Source organism: Corvus kubaryi, unplaced genomic scaffold (genome assembly GCF_017639235.1).
Source record: "Corvus kubaryi isolate FWS band 111438036 unplaced genomic scaffold, C.kubaryi_AGA036_p1.0 37179, whole genome shotgun sequence".
Lineage (NCBI taxonomy): Eukaryota > Metazoa > Chordata > Aves > Passeriformes > Corvidae > Corvus > Corvus kubaryi.
Genome location: NW_024581049.1, coordinates 146,866 through 169,681, shown reverse-complemented (window position 1 = coordinate 169,681; position 22,816 = coordinate 146,866). Strand labels below are relative to the sequence as shown.

General features: G+C 50.4%; 1 protein-coding gene across 43 annotated transcripts in view; it reads right to left on the bottom strand.

The window, feature by feature from the left end:
- The window catches only part of EPB41 (erythrocyte membrane protein band 4.1), a 94,619-nt gene that overhangs the window by 69,753 nt on the left and 2,050 nt on the right, over positions 1-22,816 (bottom strand). For 8 of the 43 annotated variants that reach the window (XM_042021881.1, XM_042021875.1, XM_042021885.1 and 5 more), the window contains exon 1: positions 5,619-5,742. The exons of 2 other annotated variants lie outside the window; for them this stretch is intronic. The gene's annotated coding sequence lies outside the window, so the exon portion shown is untranslated. Of the gene's footprint in view, positions 1-5,618; positions 5,745-15,808; positions 15,980-16,139; positions 16,353-22,816 lie in introns of those variants that run through there. 33 more of the 43 variants (XM_042021887.1, XM_042021891.1, XM_042021890.1 and 30 more) reach the window with 16 other exon arrangements.

The window sequence follows — 22,816 nt, the reverse complement described above, 5'->3', positions numbered from 1 at the left end:
TGGGTCCCTTCCAACTCAGGAGATTCTATGACATTGGTTATAGGGTGCTCTTAGCCATCGGTTCAGGAACTGGAAGGCAGCATGCAAGGCAGGGCTGCAGGAGGAAAAATATTTGCTGGCTAGGGCAGCTGAAGCTGGACCTGAAAGATTTTTATCCTTCGAGGAACCAGCCCCTGCCCAATGACAAATGACTCCTAAAACTCCCCAGGAATGGTTACCAGCTGCATGTTTCTCATTTTCCAAGTGCCTGGCTCGAGGCACTGCAGGCAGCTCACGGAGGCAGAAACCGGGGCTGGAACATAAAACGTTCCATCAAGCTCTGTGTCAAAGGGATAAAACCAAACCACCCTTCAAGCCATCTTGGAGCATCCAGACCATCTCATGAGTGAATTGCGAAGACCAGCTCATGCTTTTGATTCATTTGCACACAGGCATCGCAGATGAATCTGGGTGGGGATTAATCCTGTCTTTGGAGCAGAGTTTGAATAGCAGGGAATAAATACAGCCTGGAGCCCTGGACACAATGGGATGGGACTGTCCCCACTTAAACCCTGCTCACTCTCATATTCAGTGATACACAGGCCTCAGGGGTGAAAAGTCCATATGGAATCACGCTCCAAGGCCACACCAGCATGGGAAGGCAGGGAGATGCTGTGGGACCAGCAGCAGCACACGCCATCTTCCACGTCCAAGGGTTTGGCTCTGCAATTCTACTATAAAGCCACACGAGCAGCTTAGTTATTTATTTAACTAAAAGCTTTTAATTATCTCTCTCACACACACACATTCCATGGGGCGGGGAAGGAGGAGAATAATCAGCCTACAACCAGTGACTGGGGGGTTCAAAGGAATTGTGGTTTTCATAGAAATAGCTAACTAGTCCTATTTTTCTTCCACTGCATTCAAAGTGTACTCCCATCCCCAGGCTCCAGCCACAGCGTGTCTTGCTATGGTTACATCTCAGGCTGAGCTGATCCCTGTAAGAAGGATTCGATTTTGACAGAGCAAAGGATCCTCCATAGGTCTGGGCTCCAGGTTTCTTAAGGCAGCCATGGAGGGTTATTCCATGGTGTGACCCTGTCTGAAAGCCAGGCTGACATCCCATGGCAGTCACTCTTACCAGCAGATGGACTGGGCTGCTCCCCAAAAATACAAAAATGTGGGAGGGAAGCACCCAACACCGCGGCCACGGCCACACAACTAGGCGGTCATGGAGCTCTCCCACTGCCTGCAAGGAGAAACACTCCCCTGAGCTGCTCATCTTCCTACATCTTTTAGGCTCTGCATTGAGATCAGGGAGATACAAAATTCTCAGTCCCCTCCGAAAGCACCGGAGTTCAAGTGCTGTGAGACTTCATAAATTATAAATTACAAACCACTGCTGTCGACGTTTGCTCTGAGCACAGCAGCTAAAGCAAACTGGCATGGGAATTTGTTTAAAAATCCCGGATCAGAAATGCAGCAGGGTCCAGAGGAGCATGCCCTGGAAGAGTACGATTGCTTGAACATACCCCCCAAGCCTGTACAATTTCCCTCTCTGTGGAACTGCTTCATTTAAAAAAAGAAAAAAAAAAAAAGGAAAAAGAGAAAGAAAGATTTAGTCCATCTACACAATCTACACAGACAAATTAAAAGCACTGGCTTTTAATACACAATGTGAGTGGCATTACACAAGCAAAAATTCACATAAACAGAAAACAAGCGTAAACAACCAACTGAACGTAAAGAAACTAATAATATTAATCTGGATTAAGTACGAGCCATGAACATTCCTAACTAATCCATCCGATGGACAAAGATAAATCCCTGCTATGCCACATCCTAGAGTTCTTTGCAACTTAAGAAACCACAATACTGATCAAAACAGTAGTAGATAAGACACATAAAGGGAAATCTTTACGTTTCACTGCCTGCTTAATCTACACAAGATTACAGCAAAAGAAAAGCACCAAGAAAGCAGAATAATCACTGCAAAAGATCCCCAGGCCCAGACTGCAATTTCTACTCCTGATGCAAAGCTTTATATTCAACTTCCCCAGAGAAACACATGACAGCAACAAACACAGCTCCAAGCCTGAACAACCTGAGTATCTGCGATTCCTTAACACTCAAGGAAAGTTGCACAGAAGTTAGAGGGAAGCCAATAGATCTGCAGTGGAGTTTAAAAGTACAAAATAAGGTTTATGATAGGAAATTATTTGCATCCATAGGGCTGCTGCAGGGAACCTCACACTCTCCTATTAAAGCCCTTAGATTCATCACAGCTTATTCCCAGGAATGTAAAAGCACCTCCAGCAGGTCCAGACACTGACCCAATGTGGCACACCAGTACAGCCCAGCTCTAGCTCCCCACTGCAGCCCCACGCATGCCTCCATCCACAGAGGGGTGGGAAGCTCCCACTAAGAGCAGGGATCCCTGGCCAGGATACCTGGGGAGAGCCCAGAGCTCTCCCACCCATCATGGACACAAGATCTCTGAGCATCACCGATTTCTAGGGTTTTTTTCCAAGAAATATGTGAAATATGGCAGTAAGGGGCTGAAGAAAAACCCACCCTGCAGTGACACACGTACTGTCACGGTTCCCCCAAATGAAAAGGCTCTCAGCACATACCCCTCATTTGGGAACACAAGGAAAGGTGTTTCTCCCCAAACTCCTAGTCAGATGCTGTGGACACTCAGCCAACACTTCCACTGAACCGCTCCAAGGATGAAGAGCCAGAGGTTCACCCACTGACCCCAAAATCTAAGATTCCTTTGAGATGCCAAATAACTGCTGTGAAAACCTAGTACAGAGCCACTGCCTTCCATCAGCAACCCTTCTGTACACACAACTTTATTCCAGCACGTGCCACATTCACAGCATCATCTACCTATCAATGTATCAAAGCACATGGAGCAGCCCAACATCCCTGCAAGGTACCCCAGCACAGTAACACTCTGATCTCTAATGAATGAATTTGTAGAGGTAGGCTGCTCACTAGATAAGCCGCATCCCCAACAGCCTATGTCCCATCCATTCAAATACCTGCTCAACAAGCAGTAAGCGAGGCGGTAGGAGAGACGTGTTTTACCACTTTCCGAAAATCAAATGCTGTCAGGACAAACACTGTGGATGCTCATGCAGAGCACACGGGCACTTGACGGGGAGATACCGGAGCCAGGAGCTGTAGGTTTGGAGTAGTATCGCCCAAAGCATTTTTAGGCTTTAGGAACATACAATGTTTGGAAACAGGCCGAGAGGAGTCCTCACTCCTCAGGATTGCTGCTTTCCCATGAAATGCTTTGCTTCTGATAAGATTATTTGTTTTAACTTGCAATTTTGAGATCAGGTGAAAACACAGGTAATTCCTGTTCTCATCATCTAAATTGTTACAGGAAATAATGAATGTGTTTATATTAGGAAAAAAAAAAATCATCCTTCTCTCTGTTTCATATGGCTCTGAGTTTTCAAGGTAAGGAACACTATGTTTATCCTGATATTTACCTTCCACAGCAGATTACGTTTGACCATGGGAATCCTAGAAAATCCTCACCTTCTTTATTAAGACCATGGCAGCAGAGATATGCAAAGGACTGCACTGCCTTTTAAATCACATCCAATGCTCAAAACTGCCCCAGAAGTGCAACTGAAGATGCAAGATGATGTAAAATACAAATATCAAGGGTATCAGCATCACTGACACGTGACACACAACCCTTAACAACCACAAAATGCTGCAGGAAAACCTTCAATTCATTAAAAATATGGCTGGACCAGCCATTAAAACAGAAAAACAACCTACTTTGGATCTCCACAAAGCAACCTTTGAAGTGAAGGGAGCAGCTCCTGGGGCAGTGACACACGAGTTAGCTAATTGCGAAAGGAATTGCACTCCACAGCAGCAGCAGCCAGGGCAGAGCCCCTCCGCATCCCTCATACAGACCCAGCATATTCTCTGCCCCACGAGACCTTACAGGGATTATTTTTACATATCTCAACTGTGAATAAGAATCACTAATTCAAAGACCATCCCTCCAGATCTAGCAAACTAAGGTAAGCAAAATCCAGCATTTTTGAAAAGCCTTCAAATCCTAAATGGAAAGAGCAAGGTAAGGCAAAAATGGAGTTTGTGGTACTGTTCAGAAATAAGATTTTCATGGAATAGTTTGGGTTGGAAGGGACAAATTTTGCCTTGCTTCTCCAGTATCTTAATTAAGTTAACACACAGAATTATAACTGAACCAGCATAGCACCTACCCCAGAATTTGGACAATCTCTAAGAAATTTCCTCTTCACCACCAAACATGCAATTCTTGAATAACCATTTACACAGCCATAGAGGGGAGACTTGCCAGACCCTGTCCAAAACCAGCTTCCCCAAACCAGTGCACAAAGGGTGAACAAGTTCCTTTTCCCCAGAAAACACGGAAGCAAGGACTTGGGACATTTGCAGCTGCAGCACTCAGAGGTGGTCGAGGTGGATTTTAACTCATTCCAGACCCTCTGGAGTAATTTTCATTACAAACGGTGCCTTGCTGGAGATAGGAAATAAAAATACGCCTTGGTGGAAAATCCAGATAGCTGAAAAGCATCGCTTCCCAGTGGGTTAAGGTGTTTTCTTGAGCTAGAACTCAGGAGAAAGCAGGATGCACAGACAGGAAAGAGCCGTTGCCTGACTGATGCCAGACCACAGCATCCACATTTGTCCCATGGGTGGGTGAGCAGGCATCGGTCTGTGAAGCACGAAGCACTTCCCCGACAGCCCTTCCCCGCCATATCTCCTTCCTCCTCTTCCTCCTGCACAATGGACTCCGGGCAGAGCTGGGGATCCCAGCTCGGCCACAGCAGCCCGGGCAACCCCGCCCCAGCAAAGGCGAACACTGGGTGCCAGCTCCCCTGAGCTGTGTGTCCCTATCCTGCTATCCCCATTTCTTGCCTCCTGCAGAATCTGTCTCGGGCTGAGCCTCAGCCTTTTGACTTCCAGAACTCCATGTCACACACAGCCCCACGGAGCCCTCGCACATGAGCCACGCGCACACACACTGTGCACACACAGACACACTGGATTCAGTCACACAAACACGCTTCACACACAGATACACTGTGCACACACAAGGGGCAAACACAGACATGCTGCACACACACAGAGTGTGTACACACATATACATGGTGCACACAGAAACACCACGCACACTCACCTGGTGTGCACAGACACATGGTGCACACACACGCACAGATTGCACACGCACTGCGTATACACGGAGTGCTCACACGCACAGAGCTCACAGCAGTCACACCACACCCCCGATACAAACGACACACACGGGGTGCCTGTGCAGACCACGCGTGCACACTCCAACACCCCACGCACACACACCCTTTACACGCACAGGCACACTGACTGCACACACTCGCTGTGCAGACGCACCTTGCACAGATGAGCACACGCACTCACACGCGGTGCACAACCACACACGCGCACATACACGTGCCCACCCGCACAGAGACCGCGGGCACGCACCGGCCCGCCGTTTGCGGACAGGGGGACAGGGACACAGGGACACCGGGACACGGACCCGCCGCGCAAAGGCCGTGCGCGCTCCCCCGCGCCGCGCACACGCTCCCGCGCGCACTTACCCGGCCGCCCCCGCGCGCAGCGCCCGCCGGCCTCACACCGAGCCCCGCAGAGCCCCCGCTGCGGTGCGGCACCCCGGGGCCGTGGCGGGCCGGGCCGTGCCCAGCCAGTCGCTCTGTCTCCGTTCCTCCCCGCTCCGCGCCCGCCGCTCCGCGCCCGCTGCCGCCCGCCCGCGGCTCTGCCCCCCCCCGGCCCCGCCTCCTCCCCCCATAACACTGTAGTAAGTTCTCATTGGCCGAGGGCGAGGGGCGGGACGCCAGCGCCGCCTCGCTATTGGCTACGGGGAAACCGCGGCTGGCGGCGCGGGCGGGGGAGCGCGCGCCCCCTCCTGGCTCCCCCCATCCCGTTCCCTCACGTTCCGCTCCCGCGGGCGGCCCGGAGGGACCGCTCAGAGCGGCCGCCCTGAGCCCGCTACAAAAACACCGCGGCAGCGAGAGCCTGAAATAACGGGGCTACCGCCTGTTCCTGCCACCAACACACCCCTCCTCGCTAAGGTGATGGTGGCGGGGGGGCGATAATTTGGCGCCGCACGGGTCCGGTAGGAACGGGGCAGGAGGGGTCCTGCCCGCCGGTACCGCGGGCGGCAGCGCCGCTCCCCCTCCGTGACCTAGATTTTAAATACCGTTCGCTGCCTCCCAGAGAAAGTCGTGGCCCAGCTCTGAAGGGAGACCCGGGGTGGAGAAGCAAGGAGGAGTGTATGAAGAAACGGGGGGCGGGGGGGAGGGGAGCGTTGGGGTTTTCTTTATGCTGTTATTATATTCTTCATTTTTTAAGCATAAGGCTATTCGTAATCGGACAGGTACTGCCTCAGTCTGTGGCAAGCCAAAAAAAATCGACAATTGAGGTAGCGACCGCTGGTCAACAAGAAACCCCCGAGGAGCTCGCCCTGCCCCTGCTCTGGAATCCCGCACCTACGGCATGGACCGGGTTTTCCTCGCTTACAGCCAAATTAGAATCAAGTTATTTTTGTCAAGCAGAGCTGTCCAGCTCTCCGTGCTACGGACATCAGAGCAAAACATTCTGCCGAGTGCCTCTTGAGCACTTCCAAAGGCTCCAGCAAGGCTGCTGCCAGCCTGCTCATCTCAGGAACCAAATCGCCCTTAAATATTTGCACAATCCCAAAATACGCCTGGCACCAAGGTATCTCTGTTTGTCTCCCAAAGAGAATTAAGGTCTCGGACACATTATTCTGCTTGGATTAAGAGCAACCGCCCTGCCTCTTCATCAGCAGATAATACCCAAGGCTGATGCACACCCTGGCTTGGACGGCTCCGTCACCATGTTGAGCCTGCACTGGTACCTACCTAGCAAGGGCCACTCACACACTGAGGGCATTTGTGCTATATGGGAGCTAAAAATACCCAGATTTTTAGAAAAATTAACATGCTTCTCACACCTATTTACCTTTTCTCCTTTATGCATCCATGACACTCAGCTCTGCCAAGAAGAACGGGGCAGCTCCTCTTTGTCTCAGTGTTGAGACCACTTGCAAAAAGCTCCTTAATGAGAGGTAAGGCGGATATTTTTGCCTTAAATCTGGACTACGTGGTGGTTTCCTTGGACTCAGATGAGCACATTTCATTAAAAAAAACACAGGCTGGGAAAGGTCTGGCGGCTCTAAGTCGCTGCTCCTACATTAGGGACACGTAGTTCCCTTGAAACATGCCCTGAAGCTCTGACTTCAGTCCCCAGTGCAATAACTTAACACATTTTAATAGCCCAGGCAGTGCATGGAGGAGCGTGAGATGTTCAGTACTGACCCACCACAACGGCTACGTTTGCTACTGCTCACCCATGGGTGGGCTTAAAACACTGCCAGAAGAGAAATACGAGTCCAAAGGGCTTTGAGGAGAAAACCATGGAGCAAAGAAACCACAATTTTTGGTTGGCAACAGCTTCTTGCAACTAAGAAAAACAAGCAAACAAACCCGCACTGCTTCATCGTACACCACACACAGCAGATTACATGGAGGAGAGACTAGGGCAACAAAAACTTTGCATCAAAGCAGTGATTTAACACCACACAGCGCATCATCCACCGCGCTCAGATCACCAGATGATCCCCAACTCCATCTGCCAGCAGCTGAGAACAGAGAGCAGCAGCTCCTGCACTTTGTATTCCCAGGTGAAGCATTTATCCACAGGGAACACTAGTGCAAGCTGCCAACGCGCTGTGCACGAGGGCAAAGGATGCTGTCACCTCTTCAGACCCTAAACAAATGGTTGAGAGTTTGATTGGCTCCAAAGCTAAAGGAAGAGAAACTAAAAAGTTGAGTTATCAAATATGAAAAGAGGCACTTGGTCTGTGCCACGAGAGGCTGAAAAATGTTCTTCTGGGGCAAGGGGATCTGAGCCTACACCAAAGCAGTTTTTTACAGGGAGCAGAAAATATGGGGAAAAAAGGAAAAAAGAAACCCAAAACCACCACTCTTGTGCACATGGAAATACACCCCCATCACCACCACACTTCTGCTCGAAGTCACTGGCTTAGCTTCTTTTTCCTTCCTACACAGCCCCAAACTGACCTCTGAAATCCCATAGGAAGTAATGGAAATTTCTTAAATTCTTCACTGTAAGAACAGTTTGCCCTGTGCCAAGCCCCGATTGCAACTATTTAAAGAACTCTCCCAGTTACAGCTGGTTTAAGTCGCTTTATGGGAGTCATCTAGAGACATAGAATTATTTTAATAAGTCAGGATTTCTTGGTATTTGCCTGCTGGATATAGGAATAAGGACAGGAATTATATTCATTTTAGGCATGCGTTTGGGGTGGCTAAGGCAGAGGTTGTTCCTTGCAAGGTAAAAGGCCACTGGGAGCACTCAGATCCTGATGGATTCGGTCAGTGCAAACCAACTGGGTCATGGAGAACAATGCCAAACCTTGCCCTCTGCCTGGGTGATGTGCAGGCACTTGCAAGGAGCTCAGCAGGACACACTGCAGCATCCTAGGAGCATCCAGACAGCAGATTAAATCCAGCTCAAGCAAGTTCTTCATAGAACAGACCTTTTTAAGGTGATCCAGCACTCTATAGGCCCCACAGGACACACTCCTGGTATGATTTGTTGTAAAACAGGGCTCCCAGTTTACATCAGTGCCGGGGAACACTGCCCAGAGCATTACTGGCACAACAATAAAAGGCACAGAGCTCTCCTCTTTGCCCCGAGGAGGAGCTCCACCAGTGAGGAATTCCCAATCTAAACAAAGCAATTGTGCATCACACTGGTGCTGTGCTCCCTCCCCCAAACCAAGCAGGATTTAAGGTGAAGAGAACTACTCGGGATTACATCAAGTTCTAGGAAAACAAAGAAATTAAGCTGGTCAGATGAATCCTTTATCTATCCTGCTCTAAATGAGCCACATTACGCACACATTTGTGAACACACAACAGGCACACTCTGTTTCTGTGCCTCGTTCACACACTTTGCAAACAAGTGCTGCTGCGGCAGCCATTTCACAAGAGCAAACAAGGTGGGAGGAGAGCAGGTGGCTCAGTTTTGCCAGTTCCTGGCCCTCTGCCCTTGGCTCCTCTTCCAGCTTTGCTGTCACCATCAGCAGTGCTGATTTGGCCGTGAGCAGAAGACAGGAATGAGGACGAAAGGAAACCTCTCTTCAACTTCTCAAGCTTTGTGTTCCTGTAAAATGGTGATCTAGAATTAAGATATTGCAGGTAAATGATTCACCTAGAAGGAAAGGAACCTTCAGCTAATGCTGCATTTCTTCCCGGCCCACCCCTCTCTCCAGCACAGAATTAACTGCTGAAAAAGCCTCTGACAGGCTGAACTGCAAACTCAAGGAATTTTCACTAAGGTCTAGAACACTTTGCACTGCTTTGCTACAACTCATGTGCACAGTGAAGGCAACCTGGAATATCTACACTCACCTGGCTCTGTATCATGTATTTAACCAAAGATTAAATGTAGTCCAGCCCATCATAACACTCTCCAAAATCAACATTCATCGCTGAGATAGTTATTAAAGGGCCAAGGAGCACCCTCCATAGCTAAAGAGACTGAGTGATTTAGGTATTGGAATCACACTTGGCATCAGGGCAGTTCACCTCCAATTTTGCTAAATCCAAACTGCTTCTCCCATCCTTTTCTGTGTGGTTTCGTTCTGGAGAGTTTTCTTTTGTTGACCGTAATTTGTAGCCTTTAAAGGCTGCTGTTGCTAAACTAAAACCGCATATTCTTTCCCATGGGCAGAAGAATCCCATTTTTGAGCCATTAGATCTTTTTGCTACTGGGCTGGCTCATATGGATCCCTTTTGGGCAGATGGGGAAAGCAGAGGGGGTGGCTGGGAACTAAGTCTGTACACCCAGGAATTCCCATCCCACCTGCAATCTGGTTAATTGATACAAAAAGCTCCTGTCATGGCTTTCATTGATTTGTATGAAGCTGATGTTCATTTGAGTCAGTGTCTCGCAGCACAGCAGACAAGCTCCAAGAAGAAAGAGGAATAAAACAGAAGAGAAGCTTCAGTTCTCTCCAGGCTGTGTGCCAGTGCAGGGAAGAACAGCTCCTGGAGAGTCAGCTTTGTTTAGACTTAGGGCTTAGAGTCAGTGCGTAAAGCACATTTCTGCCAAGATGCACCATTAAAGATTAGAGAAGGTCAGCTGCAGCCTGCAGGATCGAGTGTTCATACAGCGAATGTTTCTATATTGGCAGAGAAATACTTTTCCTCTCAAGTACGAGTAGGAAGTATTGAACATACGAGTGGCTGCAGTGAAAGGATCTAGAAAGAGTTTAATAAAGCCTGGAGAATAGATTATAGGTGATGCTGTGAATACAGGCAGTGCAGGCTCAGGAAAAGGCAGTCAGTGTGGCATGAGCCTGAGCTCCAGAAACAACCCAAGAAACTGACTGAACCATGGAAAAAACCATCACAGGAGCCTCAGACTGTCCCACAGCACACCCATCTCCACCACCTCGAGACCTCACCTTCCTTCCAAGCATTTACCAGGATTTCATTCTCTGGCAGTCTCAGTAAAAGATGACATGACTAAAACCAGAGGAGTGTGTTCACAGACAGCACTTGACTCCCTACCCCTCTTTAAGGAATGCTGCTGGAAACCCCTATGTTTGGGCAGCAGGAAGAAGTTCAAGCCCTTGCGTCAGCCTCCTAAACCAAGCAGGACCAGCCAGCCTGGCCAGGGAAGCAGCTGTCCCTTCAGCGGGGGACAAGCTCAGCTATGCAGTCTTTCTTGAAATGCACCCAAAAATAACAGTGAGTGCCACCAAGAGACCAGAGCTTCGGCAGGGAGGCAGCCAAGCTGCACCACTAACAAAAGATGTCAGGGGGTGATTTACTCCTTACATGGATGAGGAGTCAAACTGCAACCAAGAGAGACTCTGGCTTCTTTTAATAACACCAGGTAGGTGTGTTTTGAACTGCAGCTTCTCCCCAGAAAGGCACCAATTCAGTGAAGGAGATTTGACTCCATACTGTTACACTCTTGCTGGGCAAAGAGCATCCCTTGGCTTCAAAATGCCCAGAGCTCTTTGGTTTGGGGAAGGACAGTTTCAAGATCAGGGTTTATTTAGGACTAGTGTGTACCTGGCTGTAAGTTTGAGGCAGATACTTGGTAGAGAGCATTCGGGTCTGCACTAACACATCCCATGTAATCCAAAGGCCAAGCAGCAAATTCACGCAAGCCACGAACCCAGCACTACTGCTGTCAACAGACAGCAACTGGTGATCAAGGGCTAGACCTGTGCCTCAGTGAGGGACACCTGGCAAAACCCAACATTTATTTAATTAAAATTTTACCAATGGATAACAAATACAACTTCTAACCATTATTTTTTCCACAAATAAGAGCCGAAGCTCTGCACCACCTTGTCCAGTGCCGCCTCCCCTGCCTGACACATCCTTGGACCTCGCAGGGTTTGTCTTGAGCTACTAAACTGGATCAGACTCATCACTCTGAGTCCTGCCTATGGATGTTCCCGGAACCTGACAGAGCACAGCCAAAGTCTGCCCAGAGGCATTTCTGCAGGTGCACAATGATTAATTGGTGCACATTTCCATATCGCAAATTAAAAAGATCTCAGCTTGCTTGAAATGCAGTATATTAACCTCTGAAACGGGCAGTCATGGATACCAGCTTCAAAAAGATTAATATCAATAAGACAGAATCCCAGAGGATAGCATCCCACTGCTGTCAGTTTTTCTGGAGCTCAAAATAAGGCATTTTGGGGGTTTTTTAAGGTAGTAACCTTCCATGCTTATTTTATTAAGAAAACCCAAAGTGGTTCATATTTATAGACAGAATCCAAGTAATGGAGGAGGGCGAGAGGGATAAGAAGTTGTCAAGGAAAGTTGTGGGCATGGATGGAGAGACAGGGAGGCGAGGGCAGGAAGCATACTGCCATTGTCACAGTTAATTGCCAAGAGTCTGAAAAGCTTTGTAACTAAAATAAATAACAACTCTGTCTTTTCAGGGCGTTCTGCAGGTCCACTGAGGCTGCACAGTAACAGTGCACACAGTAAATCTTTGGAGCAGGAGACGCAGCAGCAGCTTGGAGACGCCAGTCTCACCCTGCACTCACTGCAGGCTGCGTCAGAAAAGCTAATAATCATTAAGCTGCCATCTTTTATTTCTAATTATTTGTCTCCACAGCAGGGTTTCTCCAACCATCAAGCAAAAGGGAAGCAAGTCTCAAAGGAGTAACTGTTTTGAAGTGGGCTCACAGCTGCCACGGCATGAATGGCTCTCCAAGAACAGTAGCAACTGCTCTGCACGGCCCACGGAGCTGGGAGGGAAAGCATCTCTGTTTAGGCTGGTTTTCAATGTCGGTTTTTAGGTCAACTAAAACAGCTTTTCTTATGCAACAGAAAGCTCACTTGCTTTGGAGTTTTTGCTTTCATTTAATTAGATGGTAATTCAGAGGGCAGCACTGCTATTCTGAAAGCCACAATGAGAACTGCTTCACTGCTTTACAAAGCAACAAAGTGAAAACACTGAGCTAAGCCGGCCCTAGAACTTGACACCGCATCGGAGTCTGATGGTCCCCTCTGAGGGGGTGGGACAAGTGAAAGAGATACCCTGCTGCCACATTTCCATAGAATCATGGAGTCATTTAGGTCGGAAAAGCCCTCCAAGATCAAAGAGTCCAACCATTAACTCGACAATGTCAAGCCCACCACTAACCCATGCCCCTAAGTGCCACATCTACAAGGATTTTAAACCCCTCCAGGGACAGGGACTCCATCACTGTCCTGGGCAGCCTGCAAGAAGTGTTTCCCTAATACCCAACTTAAACCTCCCCTGGCACAGATTGAGGCCATTTCCTCTTCTCCTGTCCCTTGTTCCCTGACCGATCCTCCCCTGGCTGCCCCTCCTGTCAGGGAGTTGTGGAGAGGCAGAAGGTCCTCCCCAAGACTCCTTTTCTTCAGGCTGAGCCCCTTTCCCAGCTCCCTAAGCCACTCCTGGTGCTCCCGACCCTTCCCCAGCTCCGTTCCCTTCCCTGGATACACTCCAGCCCCTCGATGTCCTTCTTGTTGTGAGGGGCCCAAAACTGACCCCAGGATTCAAGGTTTGGCCTCACCAGTGCCCACTACAGGGAGACTGCCCTGGTCCTGCTGGCCACACTGGTGCTGGTATAGGCCATGTATTACTTGCCTTCCTGCCCACCTGGGCTTATGTTCAGCCACCGTCAACCAACAGAAGAGGTTAAAGAAGAACATCTCACCAAAAGGTGCTAGAAACCTCATTTGTTCTTCCTCTTTGGGCTATGTGTAAACAAAAACTAAGGGGAGACCCAAATTCACAACACAACAAGCTGTCCAAGGGCTCCGCCAAGCAGTGCCCTTCTCCAGGTCACCCATGAAATCTGGGATAGAAAGAAACAACATGTATAGATAAAGATGACAGCACATGGCTTCCAGCAGCACCAGTGCCACCATACGGAAAGACAAGAGCCCATAGGCAGCCTGTGAACAGACACCCTGCACCTGCCACCACAGACACAGCTCTGAACAATTTTTCAGCCATGACCTCACCTTGGATTTCTTGACAGGCTTTAAATAATGGCAACATATGTGAATCTCAGCTCGAAGGTCAAGAGCAAAACCCCCACCAGAGACTCCTCTTGCATTTTCAGCATTTTCCTTCATGGTTTCTGCCCTGCAGCTACTCTCGGCTTCCCTCCATGGAAGCTGCTGGTGTGTTACTTTCAGGACTGATGCCCAACACTTACCAGGTCAAGAGAGGAGATTATCTTACTAAAACTCCTATGCATTTTATGTTTACCTATAAGATAAGCCAGGCTTAAAGATGGAGAGGTAATCTGAGCCTGCTGTTTTCTCTGCTGGGTGAGGGTCAGGGCTGTCCCTGAGCCAGTGAAACTGTACCACACCCCCTTTATCTTTGCCATCCCTAACAAGGTACCACTTGGCTTTCTTGTTTGCTGACAAAGATTGACACCAAGTATTCAGCAAGCAGCAAATTTCATCTCATATCAGGATCAAAACCTCCAAAGCCTGTAACAAGCAGGACCACCAAAGCGCAGTTCTCTCCCCTCTGTGCGATACATGCAAGAAAACAGGTAAAATAACACAGAGTCTGCTCTGGGGAGAGGAAACCAGGGATTGTCCACGTTATCAGCATTTCCCAAGGGAGAAAGTTGCCCTTGACCAGAGACTTGTCACACAGAGATAGTCAGATGGGTGACTGTCCTGAGGGTCTGCTCAAGCACTGAGCAGGAAGACTCTCTGGCCAAAGACCTGCTCCAGGCTACCCTGGCACAGCTGCAGCTGCTGTGCTGGTACAGCTTTGCCTCTCACTAACCCATTCCAACCATCACACGAGTGAGCACTTGTATCTTGCTCCACATCCAAGCTCACAGCAGCTTCCAGCTGTACCTTTCACGTGGAGGGAGTTTCATTCTGCATTCAAATGACTGCCGGGTGTTTGGTGGAGTTGGAGCTCAGCACCTCTGACCAAGGCAGGTTTTCTAGTTAATTAACGATCCTGCTTGTAGAGATTTGGTAGCAAAACTCATTCAGATCAGGAGGCAGCTGCTCATCTTCCAAATATAGTGCTCACTTCTGAGTAAGAACAACAGGTTTGTGCTTGGATTTGATTCATCTCTCCTGCCCCGCCATGAGGCATTGTATAATGATGTCGAGTTTAAGAAAAAAGCAATCTGTTCCCAGCACCTTCCTCTGCTTTCCCTTCAAGTCTTTCATCAATAACTGGCAGCAAATGGAATGCTCAGGCACAGAGCAGAACTGCTCTAAATGTGCTCTTACTGGAAGAGGAGAGGATGTTATTGAGGAAGAGGAGTGATGGACAGTAGAGGGGAAAGCTTAATGGGAGGACAGTTTGAATTTTAAAAAAGAAAAAAAGTAAATTTAGAATTACTGAATTTTCCAGAGATCACAACCTCAATGCAAAGGCACCACTGCATCCAGAGAAACAGCTTCACCAAGCAGATCCCTTCCTTCCCTCTACCCTGAGCACACACACCTTGTCCTCAGAGGCTTGAATATACAAACACCACCTCACGGTCAAGTTCAGGGGAGGCACCAAACCTCTGCAGGGAAACCGTAAGAATCCACCCCACCAGGGCAATTTTTCCCCCATGCAAAGCAGGCTCTCCATGAACACAAACTGAAAACATCAGTGCCTGATGCTCTTCTCCAAGCTTGACATGCACTTCCCCTCCTCTCCTGCCAGAAGAGCCTCAGGCTCCTCTCCCTGCCCTGCAAAGCCCCAGACATCCATGGCTTGCAAAGGGCAAGGTGGTCCAGTGCCATCAGAGAGCCCCTTTCACAACCACAGCACTGACTTGCCACTAACAGATGTCAGGAGACATCCTGGGAGGAACAGGAAGCATTGCTTTCCATTCTCAAAAACATTTTTCCTTCCATTTGCTCACTTGCTGGCACTTAGTGTGTTTTTATCCCCAGGTCAGTGCTCCACAGCCCAGGCTGGTAGGAAAAACTACTGCTGGGGGCTTCCACATATTATAAAATACAGCAATTTCCAGGCCAGCTAAGTGCTTTTCAATATCCAAAATCTTCACACACACACAGACAATAAATCATGCTGTTTGACAACAACCAATGCTTCAGAGTTTAAGACAGAATAAACAGGTCAGTTTATTATTTAAATAGGTCAGATCATTAAGTTGAAGCAACTCATTTCAACCATTTCCTCCCACTGATCTAACAAAGCAGGTACTTACCCAGAGATGAGACAGCCGGGCCAACCACACAGACGAGGCACCAAAATCCATCATGGGGCAATGGATAGAAGAGAAAGGAGAACAGACACTGGTTAATAAGCAGTTCCAGCAAAACACGAAAAACCCATGCACCCACCAAGAAAACCCCTCGAGCCATAAAGCCAAGTGCTCACACTTGTACCCACATGAGCAAGGCAGCAGAGAAAACTTCAGTATCTGACTCTTCCCAGAAGTGAAGGTGGAACCGGATGTTCACGGTCAGCCACTTCTTAGAAATGTAAACACCAAGTGGGGAAGGAAAAAAAAGTCAAAAACATCAACCCGGCATTACCTAACGCTGATAATACAGCGAGCAGTGACGCAGGCACCCCATGCCTGCCAGCGTCCACTGAGTACAGCCTCCCGTGAGTACAGCCTCCCGTGAGTACAGCCTCCGGGGCCAGCCCCAGGGCACGGGCCAGGCAATGCCGAGCTCCGGGCACAACCGGGCTGGAGGAGCAGTGAGCTCCGCGGAGGCTGGACGGGCTGGCCCCGTGCACTTCTGCGCCCGTCCAGCTCCTCCGGACTTATGTAACTTCTCATGCAAACTTCTGGAGGCCGGGACACAGCCCAGCGCCGCCAGTCCCGACTCCACAAGGCTCCAACTGAGCCCTCTAGTGGGCTTCAAAAACTCCACAAAACACCAGGAGCCTTAATTTAATTAACACTCTGCCAGAGGCCTCTAAACCCTAATCCTCTCAACAAAAGGATCATTAACTAAATGAAGAGATTCAAGAGAGCAACGGTGCTCCCAGCCACAGCAAGGCTGGCTGTGTGCTCCGGTGGGCCGAAATTCAGCCAGATCCTCAACCCATACAACAGCCCCACTGAGGGTACAGGGACCTGCCTCACACAAGCACACAGTCGAGCCCTCGTGGCACAAGTCTGGCATGATGCCACTCAACAGTCACTCTGCCATGCCAGAGAATCACAGAATCATGGAATGGTTTGTGTTGGAAGGGACCCTAAAGCTCATCCCATTCCAACCCACTGCCATGGGCAGGGACACCTTCCACTAGACCAGGTGGAGAGATGGGCACAAGCCCATACCCACCCTTTGGGATGTACCATTATGCCAACAGTCCCAGCGCCGTCATCTCCATCGAGACTGAAAACCCAAACTGCTGAACCAGGAGAGGAGCTGGAGCACCATTTGGTTTTTAAGTGTTATTATCCAGCCTGGATGCAGGTCAAGAGCAGCTCTCCTTTCTAGAGGCAGCCTCAGTTCTGCAGCTGAAGGCTGGGAAAACATTTCCATCTTGTCCAGCCCTGCCAGCATGAACAGCAGGAAAGGCTCCCCTCACCAAGGAGCTAGGGTGTACCTTGGCAGAAGAATTCACAGCACACAGGGTGCAGTCAGGGAAAAGCCTTCACAGTCAAAGGTTCCCAGCCCACATGCCTCAACCCAATGTGACAGGGATGGAGATCTTGCCCTTTGCAGGTGACTCTCTTGGAAAGTCACCTCCAGCTTCGGAGCCACACAGAGGATCCAGAACGGCTGTGAGGAGCACATCCATGAGACAGCTCATTAGCATGGTGAACAGGAGCAGAAGAGCTTAATTACAGGGCAGGAATCGTTCCCTCTGGATTTGAATGCCAGCAGCAGCCTCAGCAGGACCATGCTGCCCCACAGGATAGGCATTCCTCAAAAGCGCCTGCAGCCAATGTCATCTCTGCCCGTGGTGAGTGGGATCCTGACTGGGGCTCTGAATGGTCTGCAGAGCCTCAGGCTCCAAATGTGAGAACCCAAAATGGGAAAGAATTCAGGTGTTGCTTGCAGAAAAAGCTTCTCTGCCAGTAGCAGTCTGCACAGGTCTGGAGATGCTAGTGCAGGCAATGGTCCCCTGCTTTTGGTGCTGTGCGTGAGCGCCCCAGTCTACGAAGCAGCTTCTGAGGCTCAAATCAAGCAGTTCACCAGGACAGAGAGAGCAGTGGCTGCTGGTGGGGCAGTCACACCCCAGAGGCTGCCACATCCTGGGCAGGGTTTTTGGGATGGCCAGGAGATGCTTTAGTGTGCTATCTCTCCTCAGACCAACACAGCCTTCCCTGGGACCTCAGCCCTCTATGGTACCCACCAAGCTGGTCACAGACCCTCCATGTTTGGGACCAGATGCTGGACAGCATTTGCAGAGGTTTCCATTTTTAGCCTTTGCCCCCAGATAGAGCCTCCAGGATAGAGCTGACATGTCGATGCCTCCTTGCCCAAAGATGCAGGAACAACTGTTCCCCGAGCTAATGAGGCTGTCCTGCTCTGACCCGGGGCAGTTTTCAGGATACACAGAATAAGCAATCCTCTCCATGTTCACCTCCTGGGAAAATCCCAAGAGCTCCCATCTCCCCAGCCTGGGAAAGAACACAGATGGTCATAGAGATTAAAGTATACAGAGAATTAACCACCCCATGCAAATGAGCTTCTTCATCCAGCCCAGCACTGCCAGGTGGTTTGAGGTCCAGCACTTGGATGTGATCATCATGGCTTGCTGAGCTCTGATAACAGCCTCATATTGACCAGGACAGGGGCCAGGAAGCTGAGCAGGATGAAGACAATTTGTAGGGAAGGCAGGATGCAAACTGCCGGAGTCAGGCAGCTGCCGAAACCAAATTCACCTCCTGCTACAGCAAAAGAAAAAGCAGCAGCACCAGAAATAAGCCAGGTCAGCAGCACAGATCAATTCTGCACTTGGATATCTTGTGTGTTTCCACTCAAAGGCAGCTCGGATGGAGCAAGCTGCAACCACAATGTGAGCCATCGGACGCTGCTCGCACAGCACCAGGCGCCCATGGGATGGCAGAAGAAAACCCTCACCGGCTCCTGCTGCCTTTCCTAGAAGGCTGAAGTCTTGGCACCCAGCTGAGGCACGGGATCTGTCAGCACAGCACACTGGGATGGGGCCACATAACCTTCCCAAGAAAGGCAGGGTTTCTCCAGGCTACCTCCCAGGGAGGAGCTGCACCCCAAACCCACCAGCAATAGGTTTAAGTCTTATTTCATTTTTACTCAAAACCTCGGAAAAAATTTCAGTGGCCACGGACATCTCGTTCAGCCAGTGCCCAGCTGCCAGTGGATCCTTAGGGCCAAGTTTCAGGCCATGCCATGATGCAGATGTCTGCGTTTGCTATTAAAAGCCTCCACTCTGCACCCGAGGAAATCCTCAAGCAGTGCTGACCCCATCTGCCAGCCTGTGAGCCTCTGAGCAGCCCCGGATTGGCTGAGGCCAATCCCGGCCATACGGGAGAGGTTCACCTCCACGTCAGACACGGCACCTCCAGCACAACATCAACACAGACGCACGAAGTCACGTTACAGCTCAACGTGGCTCTGTGCCGGGCTAACATCTGCCCTCCCTCACTCCCACACTCAGCATTTAAGTTCACTCAGGGGCAGGGAGGCAACTTGTGCTGTCCTGTCCAATACAGACCCTCAGCACAGACAAAGAGCTCCCCTCACGTTCTGAAGTGCCCACAAACAGCTTACCCCATCTCCACGGGGTTTTGGAGAGTGGGTGTAGAAATACAAGCCCTTGGATGGCTGGTACTATCCAGCGAGCACCTAAACCGCCGTGGCAATCAGAGGGATCAGGTCACAGAAGTCACATACAGCATGATACACAGCTGCCTTAACACCCTGGTGATGCTTCGAGGCATCAGTCCACCCCACTCCCCCCCACAAAGCTGAGGTCAGTGCCAACACCAAGTTCTCCAGGCCCTAAGGCAGCTCAGAGCTTCCCCATAGCTGCCCTGCACTGCCTTGTTAGCAACACCTACCAGATTGTTGTAATGCCACTGCAGTCAACTCCAAAGGCTCCCAGCACATGCCAAGCCTCACATCCCCTCCTTAAATCCAGCTCTGGTCAACTGTGGCCATATGTAATTACCTACATGAAAGGCTCTCAAAGCTGTCTCTAACAAGAGGATGTATTCATGCCATCAGGCTGGGGTTCCTCCTCCTCTGCTGCTTTCCAGGGCTCGAAAACTTGCCTCGCATTAAGTGGACCAGCAAGAACTTCACCTCATTTCTTGTTATGAAACTTTCCTTTCCCAGGAATGGCAGGAAAAGTCAGGTTTCTCAGTCATCTATCCACAAACAGGAGCAAAGAACATTTTAACAGGATTTGTTCATTTAACTGAATAGCACACAGGGGCTTTACTTGTATTGGCAAAGGTCTTTGGGGTGAGCAAATGGAGGAGCAAGGGCAGGCCCCATGCCCCAAAACACTTCTCAGGGACCAGTAAACACGTCAAGGTCGAGCCCGTGGCCTTACTCAGGCCAGGATGAGCTCCCACAGTCTCAGTATCCTCCCAAAGGGGTTCCCAGCTGCCCCAAATCACCAGGAAGTCACCACCAGCCGGGAGACACAGCACAAGAAGACACCTCAAGTTCCCATCAAGCCTCTTCTCCTAAAATCTGCCAACAAGCGGCAGCTTTGGAGCCTTCCCGGAGCCTCAGGGTCTGACTTGAGGGGGTTCAGACAGCACAAAGCTGTTCTGACACCGCATTTGTGTCCCGACACAGTCTCCAAGCCTGGAGCCCAGATGGTGGTTGTGTGAGCCTTGCCCATGGCGCCCCATCCTCATCTGGTAGTCCAGGATTTTCTCGGGGGGCATCAGGAGGGGACTAGACACAAACCATACTAATTGGATAGACAGAGAGTCCTGCAGTCCTACAAAGCTGCGAGCAGCTGCTCAGAACCTCTTGTGAACCACAAAAATAGTTTCATCTACAGAGAGTGGATTAAACGCCACAAACACCCTTTTCTTCCCTCTGTGCAAAGTGCATTTTCCCCCACTGCAGTCCCAAAACAAAATCCAGCCCCGCAGCTCAAACCAGGAAATTCAGCAAACTTTGAGCATGAACAATAGCAGGAGGATTTTCCAGACCTTCAAGCTTGTTTGGCAAGACCCAGATTATGTAAAGCACTGCTCTGCCATTGTCGGGGAAGCCGTGCCTGGAGCCAGAGCCAGCTGGCACCACACTGCCCACCCGGCACTGCCTGTACCCAGCAAAGGCAGCGGGGCTTGTGCAACACCACAAACTCCTTCCCAGGCACTTCCACTGCAGCAGCCACTGCCTTTCATTTTACACCTCATTGTTATGTGATTAATCATCTTCCCAGGGTCCTGGTTTTCCAGCCCCTTTACCACGGCTGTGCCCAGCGGTGTAGGATCCCTTCCATGGTTTAACTAATCCTTGGCTTTTCTGCCAGTTGGGCCACGCCGGAGGGCTGAAGCGCTTGTCCCTGTGCTCACATCCTCTGGGAAAACAATAGGAGAGCCTGGACTCATTCCACATTCAGCACCCAGCTGGAAAAACCCCTGAGGCAGGCAGGGCGGTAGCCGGCATCCATGGTACCCGGCTCCCCGCATGATCCATGTCCCCTGGCAATGGCCTCGCACATGGTGCATTTACCTAATTAAGACTTAATGAAGTGGGGAGATCTATTGTGGGCCTGGCAGGGGAGCAGATGTGCCCTCTGAACCCGGCCACTGCCAAGGAAAGCACACTGCTGTCTACAGGGTGAATCAGCAAGAAAAGCTCAAGCCGGGATGTTCAGCCCTGCAAATTCCAGACCCCGCTGCTTTCTCAGAGCAGGGACGGAAAATGCTCTGGTCATCAGCAGCCTCTAGCGGGGAGAGGTGGGCAGTCGGGGTGGCTGCTTCGGCCAGACCCCAGAGCCCCAGCCAGCCCACCCTGGCTGTCCCCACCAGCTCAGAAGGGGATGGCATGACAAAGTCCCAATGTCCCGGCATGAGAGATCCAAACCATCATGGCCTCATTGGGATAACCGCTGCGTGAGACTGCTCATCCCCTGAGTGCTGGTCCCAGGCTAAATAGGGACAACCAACTACAGCCCCTCCCGATGAATCCCAAGTCAGAGCTCCCACAAATCACTGCATGAAACAAAACTCATAAAAAGGACAACCGAGACATCCCCCTCCTTCCTGGGCAGCTCACCTCCGGGCTAATGGTGGGTAAGTCCACCCCCTTCCCAAATCACACCTCCAACCGCAGCATCCAGCGTGGCAAAGAGCCAATTATGACCCTACACTTCCAGCCATCACAGCCTCGAGCCTCTTCCTGCAGCTGTGAACACAAAGGTGAAACACTGCTGAGCAGAGACAGGACAATTCCTGCCCTCAGGGACAGGGACCACCTGCAGCCTGCCTTGCCCTCCGGGCAATAGCTGGGGAGGGAGCTCAGAAAAACCTTGCTGTATATTAAATCAGTGACATAACTTCAGAGTGCCCTGCTCGGAGAACAGCTGATGTTTTGCCCTCCCGCCGAGAGATCCTCTCCCCACCACTGGCTCCGAAAGGACCGTGCCAGCCTGGGGGGACGCGCGGTGCAGAGCGATGCGGCTGTAGGCAATTCCACCAGCTGCCAGGCTGCGCGTCAGGAAGAGGGAGCCTCATCCCAGCAGTACCGCTGCAGATGAGAAGGCAGTTTCTCTCCTCAGCAGGTTTCAAGCCCTCTTGGAAAGGCCTGAAGTTTCTCCTAAGCGCCCGGAAAAGCGAAGGGAAGGGACAGGGGAGCCCCACATCCACGGAACATGTTGAGCACCACCATGGGAAGCAGTCTGATGCACAGGTCAACTTTTTGCTGCTGCTGACTCGCCGTCACCATCGCCACAGGCAGAAGCAGCGTGTGCCCCACTTTGTGAGAGAAACTGAAGGGCTGCCAGCACATTGAGCTGGAGGAGACCCACATCTACACAGGCCACGGAACTGGGAGAGGAACTGTACTCCTGGTGGGATGCAAATGGCTCCACAAGTTTTAGCTGCCTCCTCCTCAGAGACAGGCATGGTGCAGCTGCACCACCACAGGCACAGTGGGCACGAGCAGGGCAATGGCTCAGAGGAAGGATTAAGCCAAACATGGAACCTTGGTCCCATGTCACCCCAACTCCAGTGCAAGTTACTTCCACGAACTAACAGGGTTACTCTGGCAGAAAGAGGACGCAAAAGAGACCT